The sequence below is a fragment of the Brachycentrus maculatus genome, unplaced genomic scaffold (assembly GCF_059751285.1).
Source record: "Brachycentrus maculatus isolate JH-2025_06_01 unplaced genomic scaffold, ASM5975128v1 h1tg000050l, whole genome shotgun sequence".
In the NCBI taxonomy this organism is placed as follows: Eukaryota; Metazoa; Arthropoda; class Insecta; order Trichoptera; family Brachycentridae; genus Brachycentrus; species Brachycentrus maculatus.
In genome coordinates, this window is record NW_028280804.1 from 3,037,110 (window position 1) to 3,051,781 (window position 14,672).

A 14,672-nucleotide genomic window follows, 5' to 3' on the forward strand; every position below is an offset into this window, starting at 1 on the left:
TCTCTTCATTTCTGGTTTTCCAGTCCTGTTTTATTATTTAACGCCTGTTTCAATTGGCACTCTACTTTCCGGAAACCGCCCCCACTGCGAAGGATATAGAAATATATACCACGCTGGGCTATTTGCGAGGACGGAATTTCCTTTTGGTGAAAACGCTCTCGTTTTATTTTCGACGTCGTGAAAATACTTATCAAGATTTTTGAAATCCACTTTTTGTATTTCAAAGCTAATCTCCGAGGGTTTTTGTGTTGAAATTAATTTCCTTTACTTTTTTATACCCATCAGGTTATTACTTGTATTTTGGGTGTCGCGTTTGTTTTCTTTGTATTTTGATGATGTTAAATGCTGCTATAAAGATGTTTTGTCCAATACAATGCGGTTTTTTTAAACATAGCGCACGTTTAGTCAATCTCTTTATCTCTAAAAAAACTTTGTTATAGTTGTATTTTATTTCATTTCTTTGTCCTTAATTATTATATCTAGTTTTATTGAATTGGTTAAAAAAATGTATTTCAACGCTTTGATCACCATATTTTTATCACTTTTCATTAAAAAATATTTACAACATTTTGAGTGTGTCCAAATACTTGTTCACAAAATCTGGATTATCTCCAATTACAGGAGTTACTTTCATATTATTTTTTGACATCTCATCAAAGATGAAGAAGAATATGGAAGTCTGGGCATTTACGGGGCTGACGACCGTCATTGGCTGATATAGTATAAGAGTTACAATATAAGAGTTACATACTAATATAAGAGTTTCTGCTTAATAAAAAGCTTCTTTACATCTCACCAATAGATGTCTCTAGTGAAGTTCTAGTGATTCAAGAACAAGGTTTCTAAATTGGTTCATATATATAGAACTTCCAAGAATTTGAGTAGTGTGGTTGTCAATAATGGGTAGAATTGGTGAATGTTACACGTGTGTAAAGTGATCACTTAAACCAGCCTATGACGGTCGTCAGCCCCGTAAATGCCCAGACTTCCATATTCTTCTTCATCTTTGATGAGATGTCAAAAAATAGTATAAAAAATATTTATATGTAAATCATAGACATCAAAATTCTATGACTTTACAACAAGTTACACACATTTCTAAGCGATCGTTTTTTCCTAATGAACTTTTAGTTCCTCATTTAAAGGAAAAAACTCGATGGAACGATAAAAATTGCTGCAAACTGTACATAGTTTATATTTTCTCTGTAATCGTAGAATTACGGGATATTTAATATACAATGTTCGCCTCCGTAGTGTATTGGTCAGCACGCTCGGCTACCGTTCTGGAGGCCCCGGGTTCGATTCCCAGGGGGGGGGGGGGGGCTAAAATAAATATAAGTGATTTATTCACTGTACTATTTATTCAATATTACCCTGGACTGGTTCCTGAAGCGGAGGGCTGATCACCTTTCCTTCATGTGTAAACGATCAAGATAACACTGCGTTTGTATTACGCAGTGCCCTATGCACCATTGGGGTGCGGATAAGGGTTTTATTATCATTATTAAAATACAAAAATAATCCAGATCATAGTTTTTTGTGATGTTATAGACAGAAAAATATCTAAAAAAAATTCTTCAGAAAATGTACATGCAATTAAAATACACATAAATAATTGAGTATGAGAAAATGGTAAATAAAATATTGAAAAAGTATTTCCTGGTCGATATACTTTTAGTGCACTGGACTCGACCGTCACTGTATTTTATTTTAATATTTTTTTTTACTTAGTAAATACCACTATTTCTTCAAATCTACTGTGTATAACAGTAGATTTTAGTAGACACGTGTATAATTAAAAATGGATAGGTTTTACCACAAAGTGACTGTCGAATCAATTGATGGGAGTATTTTAATTTCTCCAACGATTTAGAGACAATTGATCGGTAAAAGCAAATTCATTGCATAAAGTTTTATCAATTGCACAATTTTTTATACTTTGAACAGTTCATAGAATATTACAAATATACGAGTATACATTTTCACTTGCTATTTTTACTCACCGTTGAAAATTCATTAGGATAGAAGTGACATTGATCGAAATCAATGCCGACTCGAAAATCAGTGTTAAAGCAATTAAATTTATATTAAGTTTGCAAACTAAAACACCAAACTTCGACTCGTCATCCGAAGCGTAAGGTCGATCGTTTTCGCTTGATGGGAATTCACGATCGATAAAGTAACTCGATATAATTAATATAGTAATAAGAATAGTGAGATACAATAATTTGGTTGTTGGATGAAATATATTGCTGCTATATAATTGTATCGTTTTTTTTTTTTATGAAACAAATGTTTTATAAAGGATGAAATTAGACCAAATGAAGTTGAAATGCGATCTCTCAGACGAATGTGCGGCAAAGCGACGTATGATTGATGTTTGAATGGTGATACAAGGTAAGAATGCAAGGCTGAGATAAGCACTATCGATGAAATTAAGAAAGGTGTGTTTAAATGAGGGTTTAGGCATGCGGAACGAATGGTTGAAGAAAGGTGAGTAAAAAAATATGTTGCGAATTTATCTGGCAATAGGAGCATAGGACCTTGGAAAACTTGGCTTGATCAAGTATTTCTAATACTTGAAAGTGCTGAAATCGGAATAATGGGCGGTATGTATTAGGAGATGCATAAATATGGAAGAAGCGAATATTTTTCCAAAAATTATTAGTGTGGCGTTCTATTCTCTCTAGCTGCCCCTGCGGGGCAGTGGCGTAATAGTAAGTTAGTTATTTAGTCAAACAAATATTTATTAAAGGTCGTTAAGAGGTTAGGCTACCGTTTCTTTAGTCACCAAAGCAAGTCTCCTCGTGAAACACTCAGCGAATATAGCAGGTTAGCCATATATTTTTCTTTAACAAATCTTCTTTGAGAATTTTATTTCCCGAAATAGATTGCGAACATGAAGCAATCTCCAAAAAGATTTTCCATGAAATACCAGAATCTTCATCTAAGACCCTTGCGATTGCTACATTGGGCTTTGTCAAGTAATACGGGTTACCATATAGTGCGAATCGGCAATTTGACCGTAACTACACTTTTGTGAAATTCCATTTTGGTCGGCGAACAACATTTTTACTCTCAAAGTTTTGAGTGTGTCCAAATACTTGTTCACAAATCTGGGTTTCTGCACTTTGGACTCTTTTTTAATTTTTTTTTAAATGTTAACAAGATGGAGAAGAATATGGAAGTTTTACAGGGCGTCTGACCTGTCATAGGGTGGTTAACATTTTGAAGGTGTGCAAATATTTGTTTTACAAATCTGGGTTTCCTCCACTTATTTTTAAATTTTCTTAATTTTTTTTATATCAACATAGATGGAGAAGAATACGGAAGTCAGAGTATTTACAGGGTATGACCTATCACAGGCTGGTTAAGCTGGTTAAGTGAACTTTACACGCGTGCAACATTAAAAAATAAAAAAATGCTAAAGTGCCAAATTCACTGAGATGTCAATAAAATAAACTTGTCAACTATTGTATATTAATATTATTTATTTTTTTATGTAAGACACTAGATTATATATCCAACGGATGATATGCAAATATTGTAGTTGTCTCTACTTGATATGAAACATCTATTGTTCTTTTTATATGAAAGAAGATGGGAAGTCTGAGCATCCCAGGTCTTACGATCTGGCATTTGGCTGGCTTAACCGATCACTTTACTCACTTCGCTCACTCCTTTCAACAACGTCATAAATCAAAAATCGTCAATTTTCAGTTGTGCATGTTTTCGGAATGCCCAGAAATTGTACTTTATTCCACCAAAAGTGGCATATTTTTAACTTAATATTTTCCCGCTACGGGCCAGAGCAAAAGTTTTGTTTTTGCATTTTGAAGAAAAGGTATTGTTTATTTTTTATTTTTTATTTTTTATTTTTTATACATTTTATTATATTCTTAAACTTTAAAAACGATCTCCTGAAAAATCAAAAAGTTTTTTGATACATGACATTGTTGAAAAGAGTGAGCTACTTGTCTAACTTTCATCACTCTACCCATTATTGATCAATCATATTGCACTAATTTTTTAAACCTGTATGTATGCAATGAAAAATAAGTATATTTTTCATATTTAATTTTGTGGTATGGTAATATAACACTCATTATAATATTTTTATTTTTGTATAAATGTCAGACCGTAACAATTTTATTTTAATCTACATTTGACCTGATGATGGAATGATTATTCCAAACCTGTAGACACTAGGTAGTGTTTTTTAAAGTGGTATTACACAAAGTGAACGACGAATGATAAGGAGAGTGTCAAAAAAAGATTTCGAACTTTTAATGTATTAGCATCACCATCTATATGAGCAAATGTTTAGCACATATCGCTCACTCCTTTCAAGAACGTCATAAATCAAAAATCGTCAATTTTCAGGAATGCCCAGAAAATGTACTATATCCCAGCAAAGGAGGCATATTTTTAACTTAATATTTACCCGCTACAGGGCAGAAAGTGTTGTTTTGGCATTTTGAAGAAAAGGTATTGTCTAATTATTATTTTTAAACAAACTAAATATTTTTAAAATGGAGAAAAAAACTTCAGGTTTTACCTAAAAAGATCTGTTGCACAGTAAAAGTTCAATAAGTAGCTTGATATCTATTTTTAATACATTGTATTATATTTTTAAACTATAAAAACGTTCTCCTGAAAAATCAAGTTTTTTGATTTATGACGTTCTTGAAAGGAGTGAGCGAAATGTTTAGCACATATATATAAACTAAATTACATTCTATGAATTTTAATATTTTATGGTTTACCATTGGAAAAAATCAATATTTTACTAATGTTTATTTAATAAATATAAACTTGTTTATACAATTCGACGTGTAGGCAGTGTTAGCAGTTTATTTTCATTTATTTACCGATAAAAAGGACATGCTTTATTGGGGAAACAAATAAAAGCCCCATCACATCATTCTTGTTTCTTTACTGACATGTCTGACATAGGTTTTATTTACGCTATATTGTAGTAAATGTGCTCATTTGTGTTCTCTTTTTTTACAACTTTTTACCCAAAAGCGACAAACCACAACACGATGAGATCTTGTGCATTTTTTCCTCAAGTCACAAAAAAATTCCCTATTATTTTTTGGCATCTCATCAAGTAGGAGAAGAATATGGAAGTCAGGGCATTTACGGGGCTGACGACCGTGATAGGCTGGTTTAAGTGATCACTTTGCACACGTGAAACATTCACCAATTCTACCCATTATTGACAACTACACTACTCAAATTTTTGGAAGTTCTATACATATGAACCAATTTCGAAACATTGTTCTAGAACTTCACTAGAGACATTTATTGGTGAGATGAAAAGAAGCTTTTTATTGAGCAGAAACTCTTTTATTAGTATGTGAGGTCCGAATATTCTTCTTCATCTTTGATGAGATTTCAAAAAATAATTTGAAAAATAACTCCTATAATTGGAGATAATCCAGATTTGTAAACAAGTATTTGGACACACTCAAAATGTTGTAAAAATATCCCTCATCTAATTTTCTCTTGAATCACGTCCAAATATTGAATATTATAAGCTGTGTAAGAAATATTGCCTCTTCGCAAAAAATGGACTTGTTGAAATCTTGAGATGCTGAACCCTCCGGTCTGATTTACACATATTTTTTTTCTTTACCCTTTATCAAATTTTCCGACCCTTCTACTGAATCTGAAATTGAGTGACTCGACAGGAATATCGTGTGTTCATTCAATTAGATAGTCCTGAAAAAGTCTCTTATATTAAATTAATTTATAACATTTTGAGTGTGTACCGAATACCAAATACTACAAATCTGGATTATCTCCAATTAAACGAGTTGTTTTTATTATTTTTAAACAGCGAAAGAGTTTTTGGACACACTCGAAATATTATATTATTATTTCTTTACAGTTTTAATTTTTACCAGAAGATAAAAACATCTGCAAGTTTTCGAAACTAGTCGTATATATTAATAAAACTCATTAAAGTGGTTTATTCAAGTGTTTAATTAAAAAAAAATATTATTCCACAAAGCTAATGCCAAATCAATAAATAATATGGTATTTATGGTGATTAATCTTCAAAGTTTTTTTATGGCCAGAGATATATATGTATATATATATATATATATATATATATATATATATATATATATATATATATATATATATATATATATATATATATATATATATATATATATATATATATATATATATATATATATATATATATATAAATAAATATATATAACGTGGTAATATTTTCCTTCGTAAATTGGGTGTAAATAATATGTAAAGTGGGTGTATAATAATAAAATAAACAATGTGTTGCTTTGTAATTAAAGAAACGACAGTGAAAGCATATTCTTAATTAATCTTTACAATAATTTTCTATCTATCTGATTCTGACAGTTAACAATATTATATTTTTTTTCTATCTGATGTCTTTTGTTTTATTCAGTGCGACGCATGCGACATCTGGTGGTAGAACTGTTTTATGTAGGTACTATTTGTAAGAACTTAATAAAATGTACAGGTAGGTACCTAGGTATTTTATTACATATATAAAAAAAATAATGCTTTCAAAGTCCTTATCACTGTCAGCTGGGCATGCAAGAGTGATGTATGTGTAATGTGTGTGCCTAGAGTTTTTGTATCCGATCCGGGAATGCGGTTGGGAGCTTTCAACGTCCAACTATTTGGATAAAAGACTCTGGTAACATTTCACATTTCCACTAGCTTTTCAGCTATAAAATGCACCGCATTCATTATCTCTCGCCCTCGCTGACATTGATGTATTGCAGTCTGATGAAAACTATTTAATGTACACCGGTGAATTCCATTTGCCACGTTATTTACGTGTAAAGACAGCCGATTGATACACGTAGCTACAAGAACTGTTTTAATTTGAAAGCTCGTTTTATCGAAACGTCCGCTTGTAAACTACCCACGTGAAACTATTGACAGAAGGTATTTATTTTGTTTCCTTTGAAATATTTTCGAGCTGTTATTGCGAAACAATGGACACTTTTATCATCTCGCAGTATTTCGTAACAGCCTGCTGTATCCTTCTTGAAGAATGGCACAGCGGAGAATTTCCGAAATATATATTAGAAGATTTTCCGAATTCTCTGTTGTTTTGTAATAGGAATTTTATACGAGTCGAACGTATGGGATGATATATGTTATTTGTTCATAAATAATACATATAACCATGCGATATTGTTCTAGCGTTACAAAAGTTTATTTTTTTATTATTTTAATTGAAACGTCCATTACGGATATGGCGTTGTGTAAATCATTATTAACGTTGTTTTAAAGATAACCTTCATACCTCTTATTTGATTTTTACATGTAATTATATGAGTAGGTGTTCTGCTTTTCGTATTTTTAATTAAACATGTCTACTATTTCTCCACCATTCTCTTATAAAGTTGTAAAATCTGTCACCTCAAGCTCACTCATTTACGTCATTTGTGCCCTGTTGAATTTATTCCACTACTAAATCTGAAATGTGGACCCGCAAACTGATCACCATATCTTTCTATAATTAAAGCCCCTGTTAATCAAACAAGATTTATTTTTTGTTGTTTAAATAACCCCCAAAAGCTCTACCTTATAAAGGCTCGTCTACAGGTAAGATAGTAAGGATAGGGAAAATAAATATAAAAAATACATCTCGAATACCTAAACCACGCCGTAGAGCATTTCGGTAGATTACTAATTGCGAAACTAAGGTCTCAGGTACGATTCCCGTCAATCGCAAAATTAATTCAAGAAATATTTATTTTTAATTGGTCTACCCACATTTACTTTCCCGATCCTTACTATCCTACCTGCAAATATGCTTCTAAATTATGAGTGGAGGTTTATTCCTTAAAAAAATACCACAATTAATGCTATACGCACCATTTTATTGAGGACAGGCTTCATAGAACAAAAAAAAACAATTGAAATTGAATAAAACAATTTCGGTGAGTGGTTATATTATTAACATTTTTGTAAAAAAAAAAATATGTAAGAAAATAGTTGTTTATTTCATAATTAATGACGTTTTCTCTAATAAATCACCATTTTTGATACCGATTTCTGATGAAAGCTCGACGCTGTTTATAAATAATGTTGCCATAATGAATGCCGTGACAGTTGATCGCAGTGATCAGTGTTCAGTGATCGCTGATCAGACGTGTCGTCCTTCACCGAAGCGCCCCGCCAGTTGACAAATTGACAGGCTCTTCCTTGTCGGCACCTCTTGTTAAAGGCGGCAAAAGTGAAGGAGTCGCGTTCCGCCAAATTTATTATCAAACCTTTTCAGTATTAGAAAATTGATCTCGACTTCGAATTTAAGATTAAATATCTAGCCAGTGAAATTATAAATGGATTATTTTTTCACATCTCATCAAAGATGAAGAAGAATATGGAAGTCTGGGCACTTACGGGGCCGACGACCGTCATAGGCTGGTTTAAGTGATCACTTTACACACGTGTAATATTCACCAATTCTACCCATTATTGACAACCACACTACTCAAATTCATGGAAGTTCTATATATATGATGTTTCAAAATTGGTTCATATATATATGTAGAACTTCCAAGAATATTATTAGTGTGGTTGTCAACAATGCGTAGAATTAGTGAATGTTACACGTGTGTAAAGTGATCACTTAAACCAGCCTATGACGGTCGTCAGCCCCGTAAATGCCCAGATTTCCACATTCTTCTTCATCTTTGATGAGATGTCAAAAAATAATATGAAAAATCGTCCTATAATTGGAGATAATCCAGATTTGTGAACAAGTATTTGGACACACTCAAAAGGTTATATATAAATGGATTAATTAAATGATGAACTTAAAATTTGTTACAGTTTTCAATTCAATTTCATTTTCAGAAAAACTTCATTAGCATAAATATAATAGATTCATGTAATATGTGTGTTAATCGAAATGTGTACTTTATAAAGCTCTGGCATTTCAAAAATATGTTTTTGACCCCGCTCACGCTTTCAACCTATAGAATCCTGATCTATTTTAACTAACATCCTTAGTGTATGTTAGACCTCGGCCTTTAGTGCACGTTGTTCTGCAATCCTCATTGCTTGTTGCTTCTCGGGTAAATCGAAAACTCACGTCTCAAGTATGTACCTAATTTAATCCGGATTCGGATGTTGCATACAAATGAAAAAAAGTCTTTGCTTGTTAAAAGATTTCCCTATTCCAACATAGATGGCTGTTGTGAACTCACATGTACTGTGTCAATATATCTAGGAGTTCCAAAAAAATTGAGTAGTGTGGTTGTCAATCATGGGTAGAATTGGTGAATGTTACTCTTGTGTAATATGATCACTTAATCAAGCCTATTGCGGTCCTAAGCCCTGTAAATGCCCAGGCTACCATATTCTTCTTCATCTATGTTGAGAGGTTGAAAATGTAAAAAAAATGTAGTATTGTTTGTATGCTGGTGTAGCGATTGTCCCGACGAATAGACGGGTACGTCTCGAAACCGGTAGACTGAAATGTGTGATTTGTTATATATCGTAGTCGTACAGGAAAAAGTGACCAACTACCAAAACGTAAAATGTTCAGGTGGGCCATTTAAGTCACTTTTTCTTGGCAAGAAAATAAACATCAATGCAGTTAGTCATTTTTAACAAGCCAATATGTTGTACTTCCAAGTTTTAAATTCTTTGGGATTTTTTCAACAATATTAAACTAAAAAAAAACTAACTAACCATCACGCCGCTTCCCCGCAGGGGTAGGCAGAGAGAATAGAGCGCCACACCACTCTGTCCTTGCAAACATTCTTCGCCTCTTCCACGTTCATGCATCTCCTCATACATACCCGTTGATTGTTACGACTCCTAACCTGACCACTTTCAAGTATTTGGCATACCTGATCGTGCCATGTTTTTCTCGGTCTTCCTCTGCTTCTTTTCCCACTAACATTCGCCTCATAAATTTGTTTTACCGTTCTTTCCTCACTCATTCGTTCTACATGTCCAAACCATCTCAACACACCTTTCAGCAATATTAAGCTAGTAAGATATCAAATAGTCGATGATCACGTTTTTGTAAAACAATGCACTCGGTCACTTTCTCCTGTATGACTACGATATTGATATTTGTAACATATAAACATTTTAAAATACAAAAGTAAAAATAAAGGAAAATACTAAAAAATTAAATATTAAAAATATTTTATTTATTGTTTCGGCATTAACTTTGTGGTAAGACATGTTACAAAGATTAAAGAAAACACTTGTTTTATACCACTTGAGATTTATTAAAGACTACATGTTTCAGAAGTTAAACTTCCATCATTCAGGTCTGACAGACCGTGTTTTCAGACAAAGTTTTCAACAGAAAGTGTTTTCTTTAATCATTATTAAAAATATTAGTTATATGTAATAAATAACAATAGTTAGGTACGTCTTCATAAATTGTTCCCTTTTTTACGTCGTATCTGGCTTGTAGTTCATTACATGACCTTGATTTCCCAATAAAAACGGCCATTCTACATATCGCGGGCGGTAAATTCCACTTTTATCCCCGCGCGGCGGAAATAAGCGGTTTTATAAAATAATAAAACACCCGGACCCGAAAATTTTCCGTTCGGGAGGTGTAAAAAATGAGGGTTTTTTGCGCAGCCCCTTAAATAACAGCGCCTCTCGCCCCTAGATTGTGTAGAACTCGAGGCGTAAACCTTTCACTAACAGACTTTAAGTTTTCTATTTAAAAAAAAAACATATAATGATTGCCAACACAAAATGTCTTTATTCACATGTTTGTTTTTATTCACATAACATATAAAATTTAAATAGTTACACGTTTCCCAAAGTGACATCTCCATTCGATCATATTTTAATTTTCTCAAAAACATCTAATTAAATTACATTTGAGTTTTCTACTGACATTTATTGGTGTTACTACATTTTATAAAATAAAATAACAACTATGTGTATTAGTTTCTCATATATAAAATTTAGAAAGACACGCGTTTCCTAAAGTGACATCACCATTTGATCATATTTGAAATCTTATCAAAAATAACTAAATCAGTTAGATTTATGTTTTGTTCTTACATTTCTTGGTGAAACTGCATTTTATAAAATGATATAACAACTATGTAGTTTTTTCCTCATATATTTTATTTGACCAGTGATCGAGTTTCGTCGTTACCGACATCATCAGACTGGTGGGATGCTGAACAACGTTCTATGATATATACAAGGTCATGATTTTATATTAAAAACCATGATTTTGTATTTTTTGATAAAATGAATTTAAATGGAATATACGAGTATTTAAGGAGTGAATTAATTTTTAAATGATAATTTAAATTTATTTATGAATTATAATTACATATGAGTTATGGTAAGAGTTGAGTCATTTTCTTCTTGGTGTAGGCCTTGCGGCATGTTTTTAAGAAGGATTAGCATCCCGCGGAGTCGATTCCCAGCTGTCGATCCATCTCTTTGGTGGTCTGCCCGGGAGTCATCCACCCTGGGGTAGGCTGCGCAGTGGGGGAGTGTGGATGGTTCCGTTCGCATACCATTGTCTTCATCGTTGTTTTCCCCACCTTACGACATCTTTGATCTCGCATGTTTCTCTTATCCTGGCGTGTCTTGTTCTATCTCGTAAACTCGTGCCAGATATGCCCCCTAGAGTCTTCATTTCTGACGTTTTTCGTTTTATGTTTTAATAATATTATTTTTGAAAACAAGCGGTGCTTTATTAATCGGCGAAAACAACCCCAAATTGACTTTGAAGCGACCGAAGGGTGGAATCTGAAATAAGTGGGAAGAGAATATCCCGATTGAAGGACTAAAGGCTCTAGAAGATTTTGCGTGGGGCGTTCGCTTTTTTATTGCATAAATAATCCAAAGTGGATTTTTTTACGTCTGTAATTGGTTTCTTTGAAAAATCTTATTAAATAAGCAGCTGGCTGAATCAAATGCGTAAAAAGTACTCCTTTTGATTTGATATTTTTATTAACTAATAAAAATATAATTTTTATATAACTGTTCGCCTAACTAATAAAAATATCTTATTTATATTTTGTCCGCCTCCGTGGTGTAATGGTCAGCGTGTTTAGCTACCGTTCTGGAGGTCCTGGGTTCGATTCCCAGGGGGGTGAAAATAAATATTAGTGATTTTACACTGTAATATTTATTTAATACTACCCCGGACTGGTTCCTGAAGCGCAAGAGTGATCACCTTGCCTTCATGTATGCAATGATCAACATAACACTGCGTCAATTCGATGGAGTGCCCTATGCACCATTGGGTGCGGATAAGGGTTATAAGTATAAGTAATTTATATAACTAACTTGTGTTCTTGTCCTTCGAACTATAATAATTATACGCGGAGTTCACCTATGTTTCGAATGTCTAGTGAGTACCTACCCACAACTCATGTTTTAGCCAAGTTGACATTTTTAATTGCGGAAAATCTGTATTAAAAAGTCGAATGGTGAGCATAATGTCCTCTATGGATCTTGAAAAACTATGCTTCTCTGCATTGTATGTATATCCCTACTAAAATAAACATCACACACACACACACACATTCATTCATTTGCTAGATCTACACCAAATATTTTGTACTAATCTTTATGTTTCTGTGGTTAACTATAATTGGCTTGTTTAATGTATATCTTTTAATTGTTTTGTTTTACATATGTTGGCTGTTGTCTACCCAAATAAAAACAAAACAAAATTAAATAAAAAAACAATACAAAAAGCAAACTAACCATCACGACGCTTCTCAGCACGGGTAAATAGAGATAAAAGCCAATTCCACATTTTTGCATCTCTTCATACATTCTCGCCGATTATTCAGACTCCTCACGTAACTACTTTTACGTAATTATTACGTAACATAATTTAATACATTACTATGCAGTATTTTAAAAGCTTGATCACGACAAGTTTTCCACGGTCGTTTTATGCCCCTTTTCCCAGCTAAATTCACCTCATAAATTTATTTTAATCTTCTTTTTCACTCACACACCCAAACCAATAAAACACAATTTTCTTATTTTATGGATAGTGCTTATCTCAGTCTTGCATTCTTTCCTTATATCGCCATTCGAACATCTATCATACATCGTTTTTTTTCGTATATTAGCTGAGAAATCGCATTTCGACTGTATTCGGTCTACTTTATACATATTTATTCCTATAGTTTCAATCTTCTTCATGTGTCGTCTACCACTTGTGAGAAAGTGTCTCTTTTTTTGGGCAGTCCTAAACAGCTCCTCGGCGTTCTGTACTCCTGTCCACACGTGTATTTTATGGAGCCAGGATATCCGCTTTCTTCTGACACCTCTATAAATATCGTTCTATTTTTAATTTAATGTAGTTATTTATTTACAACACTTTGAGTGTGTCCAAATCTGGATTATCTCCAATTAAAGGAGTTATTTTTCATATTATTCTTTAAATTCCCAGACTTCCATATCTTCTTCATATTTGATGATCAAAAAGTCTTCTTTTTCTTCTTTTTGTAGATCCTAGGGATCTGTTTGTGCCTCCGCATGTCGCTCTTGGGATGTTGACTCCCAGCCGTCTTTCCATCTTTTCGGAGGTCTGCCTGGGGGTCTGCGTCCTTCAGGGTTGCCTTGAAGGGCGATACAGTAAAAAAGTAATAGTTATTTACTACTGAAAATAATTTCTAGATGGCCGTATATCCGCTTGGCGCTTACGCGGCCCATTCTATCTAATGTGGAACACGTGCAAGGCTCTGTGCTCCACCTTAGCAGTGTGTTCACCTGATTTCTTATTCCGGCGGCTGGCTTGCCCCGATACATCACAGACACTAATGGAAACGAGGCTCGTTTAGGTGAACGCCGCTTTTATTTCAGAAAGCTCCACCGACAGAGGGTCTTTAATCTGGCGATTGTCAACCGGTGGTTCGGGGACCGCTGGTGATCTGAGTGAATTCCGGTCACCCGTTTCGTATGTTAATTAGGATTTAATAGCATGAGTTGCTTAGTGTCAAAACGTATATAGCCGTCGTGTTTTTCATTTTTCGTATTTTTTTATTCATAATTGTTTGATCCAGCGATCGTCAATCGGTGGTTCGCGCACCGCTAGTGATTTGAGAGTGGATTTCGGTGGCCTGATTTTTATGGTTATCAGAATTTAATAGTATAAGTTGTTTAATGTCAAAACGTTGTGTCCATCATGTTTTTCGTTTTTATGTATTTTAATTCAAATATGATTTTATTTTTAATAGCGTTTCATAACTCACGTAATACTTATTCAAAATCAGTTCCTTCTAGATAAAATTTATTAATTAAAATCTACAAAAATATCAAGATTTAGACTACTTAAATCACTTTTGTTTACTAACAGAAAAAAAATCTACGCATAGATGCTAATAGATAGAAATAAAAGAAATATAAGTAAATTCCTTAGCTTACTATGAATGGTTCTGACTTCCTTATGTTAGAACCTTATTGAAGAAAACAAACGAAGAGTTGTTTTTCACTGAAACGATGATATAGAAAGTAGGCATTCATTATTTTTATGTTTACTAATATTTGTTATTTCTATGTTTATTTAATGTTTCACAATATTATGATTTCACATTTTTAGATTCTCATTTACTGTTTACCCGATATTTTTCCAAATAATTTGGAGTTAAATAAAGGTGCTGGAATTTATGTGAAAAAATAGG

The 14,672-nt window shown here is 33.1% G+C and overlaps 1 protein-coding gene across 1 annotated transcript in view; it reads left to right on the forward strand.

Moving 5' to 3' along the window:
* The window catches only part of PNPase (polyribonucleotide nucleotidyltransferase 1), a 124,650-nt gene that overhangs the window by 25,527 nt on the left and 84,451 nt on the right, over positions 1–14,672 (forward strand). The gene's annotated exons all lie outside the window — the stretch shown is intronic.